The sequence below is a fragment of the Miscanthus floridulus genome, chromosome 15, assembly GCF_019320115.1.
Source record: "Miscanthus floridulus cultivar M001 chromosome 15, ASM1932011v1, whole genome shotgun sequence".
Classification (NCBI taxonomy): domain Eukaryota; kingdom Viridiplantae; phylum Streptophyta; class Magnoliopsida; order Poales; family Poaceae; genus Miscanthus; species Miscanthus floridulus.
Window position 1 is genome coordinate 62,856,279 of NC_089594.1, and position 3,375 is coordinate 62,859,653.

General features: G+C 59.2%; 1 pseudogene; it reads right to left on the reverse strand.

Annotated features, from left to right (window-relative positions):
- Window positions 1-214: 214 nt before the first annotated feature.
- LOC136506532 (pollen-specific leucine-rich repeat extensin-like protein 3) lies at window positions 215-3,022 on the reverse strand (annotated as a pseudogene).
- Between the last annotated feature and the right edge of the window lie 353 nt (window positions 3,023-3,375).

The following is a 3,375-nucleotide window of genomic DNA, read 5'->3' on the forward strand; positions in this document are numbered from 1 at the left end:
CTTCTAGAGACAAGAAACAAGATGCATAATGTTCTTCGCATCAAATGGATGGCCTTATGTTTTTCAGATTAGTCAATAATTTTGAATTTATTTTTTTGTTGTGTTTGTAATAATAGTGGACTGATTCTTCTTCATCGAATGAAGTATGAAGCTGGAACTCTTTTCCATTATCTAAAAAAAGTTTTGCACGTTGTGCTAAGAAGAATCCCAGAAAGGCAAAAACCATTCCTTCTCCATTTGCACATTTCTCTTCTCGGTCATCAACTCATCATGTTACATGTGCACGCGCTAGTACATGCGTACGTTACCTATGCTCTTATACACACACGCACGCACGTACCTTGCGCTCATCTGAGCTTTCAATTCACGTCGCTAGAGCATGCATGGTGCGATCAACTGATCACTGCTTCTCCTGGCCTCCACGTCACGATTACTCTCATTGTCAGTAGAGCGTGCTGTGATCACCGCTTAGTATCCTTGGAACTGAGGTGGCGGCGGTGACGCGTACTGCTGCGCCATGATCGGCGGCAAGATGAATTCCTCAGGAGCCAGCGGTGGAGTTAATGATGGTGCTGGTGGAGGTGGCGATGGGACAGCCGGTGGAGGCGGTGAGCTCACCGGAGCAGGTGGTGGTAGGGATTTGACTGGTGGGAGTGGAGAGCTGACCGGTGCAGATGGAGGAGGGGACTTTACTGGAGGTGGTAGTGAGCTCACAGGTGTTGGTGGAGGTAGAGAGATCACTGAAGCTGGTGGTGGTGGGGACTTCACCGGCGGAGGTGGAGATCTTACCAGAGTTGGCGGTGGAGGTGGTGAGCGCACTGGAACTGGCGGGGGAGGTGATTTTACAGGTGGTGGTGGATGAGCTAACTGGTGCCGCTGGTGGAGGGATTTTCACCGGAGGCGGTGGTGAAATCACAGGAGTCGGTGGAGGAGGTGATTTTACAGGTGGTGGCGGTGAGCTAACAGGTGCCGGTGGTGGAGGGGATTTCACAGGAGGCGGTGGTGAAATCACTGGAGCCGGTGGAGGAGGTAATTTTACAGGCGGTGGCGGTGAGTTGACTGGAGCAGGTGGTGGAGGGGATTTCACCGGAGGCGGTGGTGAGCTCACTGGAGCCGGTGATTTTACAGGTGGTGGTGGTGAGCTGACTTGAGCAGGTGGTGGAGGGGATTTCACCGGAGGCGGTGGTGAGCTCACTGGAGCCGGTGGAGGAGGTGACTTTACAGGTGGTGGTGGCGGGCTGACTGTAGCAGATGGTGGAGGGGATTTCACGGGAGGCGGTGGTGAGCTTACTGGTGTCGGTGGGGGAGGTGAGTTTACAGGTGGCGGCGGCGAACTTACCGGTGTTGGAGGAGGTGGTGATTTCACTGGCGGTGGAGGTGATCTCACCAGCACCGGTGGTGGCGGAGATCTAATTATCGGTGGTGGTGGAGGGGATTTCACTGGTGGAGGTGGTGCACTCACCGGTGCTGGAGGTGCGGGTGATTTTACTGGTGGTGGTGGTGAGCTAACCGGAACCGGTGGTGGAGGGGATTTGATAGGAGGGGGAGGCGAGCTAATAGGTGCCGGTGGCGGTGGAGATTTCACCGGTGGATGCGGCAAACTAATCGGTGCTGGCGGTGGTGGTGGGCTCACTGGGTGTGGTGGTGGGGACTTCTTTGGTGGTTGTTTCTCCGGTGATGGCGCTGGTGGCAGTGGCTGTGGACTAACGTCTGGTGGCCTGGGAACAACCTTCTTTGCTGGTGTCGTAGGCCCCTTGGAACAGACGTTCGTGCGGCAGTCGACGGGGTGCGCGAGCACAGGTGCGCACTCAGGCGATGGCTTCTGCTCCGGGCGTCTGCCATCGAGGCAGTTGCCGCTGTCGTCGAGCGCCACCGGCGAGTCCTCAGACGGCACGCACGCCTCTGCCTCGACGCTGAAGAAATTGTGGGCAAAGCTGAAGTTGGCGAGAGCCGGTAGCTTGCAGACGCGCTCTGGCACGGCGCCGGCGAGCTGGTTCCGCGACACGTCGAGCTGCTCCAACCTGGTCATGTTGACGAGCCCCTCCGGCAGCGTGCCAACGAGCGCGTTCCCGCTGATGTCCACCACCGTGGAGTTGACAAGCTCGGCGAGCTCAGGCGGGATGCAGCCGTCGAGCCGGTTGTTGAGAAGCATGAGCTGGTCGAGCGTGTCGGCCATGCGGCCCACGCTGCGAGGGATGCATCCGACAAAGGCGTTGTTCGCGAGCACCACAACCGTGGCCGTCGAGTTGCCGAAGTTCTCCGGGATGAAGCCGACGAAGCGGTTGCTGTTGATGAAGATGGCGTCGAGGTCCTTGTCGAAGAGGTGCGGCGGCAGGGTGCCGTCAAAGTCGTTGAACCGGAGGTCGAGGTACTTGAGCACGGGAATCTGCAGCACGACGTCCGGGAACCCGCCGACGAAGCGGTTGTTGCTGACGTCGAGCTCGTGGAGGAGCGCGAGGCGGCTGAAGCTCTTGGGGATGATGCCGCAGAAGCGGTTGGAGTTGATGTGGAAGAAGGCGATATCGGTGAGCATGCCGAGCTCGGCGGGTAGGTAGCCCGCGATGTCGCCGCCGTTGAGGTCGACGCCCGCGACGACGGTGGTTTTGGCGTCGTCGAGGGCTGGGACGCACGTGACGCCGAAGTAGGAGCACACGTCGGCTCCGACCCAGCCGCCCGTGAAGTTCTTGGGGTCGGAGTACATGGCGCGGCGCCATGCCTGGAGCGCAACGTACGCGCGGCGCAGGCGATCGTTGGCGAAGGTGACGTCCACGTGGATGTCGAACTCGAAGTCGTCGGGGAGGTCGCCGTCGCCCTCCTGCAGGGACAGCAGCTGCCGCCGTGCGATGTCGGACGCCTCGGCGTCCTGAGAACGCGGCCGCCGTGGCTGCTGCCGCTAGCAGGATGGCGGCGAGGTAGACGAGAGCGAGGCTGCTGTCGTTCCGGCAGCGGCGCAGGCGAACCACCGCGCCCGTGGCGCGGCAGGCGGCCTCCATTGTTGGCGGGGAAGGGGCAGTGCGGGAAGCCACCCCTTGCAGGGCTTCCTATATGGATGGGGGGGAAGATATAGGCCTGCGGCGAGGAGAGGACATGGCCGGGCGAGCGGCGGCGCGCGTGTCCCGGAGGTGCCCGTTGCGCTCTGGTGGTTGCCGTGTCTTTTGGCGGGAAAGGAGGGACACGTGGACAGCTGCTCGGACTGTCTGTTCTTCTCTTCTCTCTGGGGTGAAGTGTCAATGTGCCATGTGATATCCTAAATCTGGCCTCCAGTGTAGTGATGGTGTAACAAACAAATTTGGAGTGCACAAATGGTGTTGTTTTTTTTGTTTATGCGTGCTGATATGTTGTCCTATGTTGTCCCTCAAATTTTGGCGAAATTCC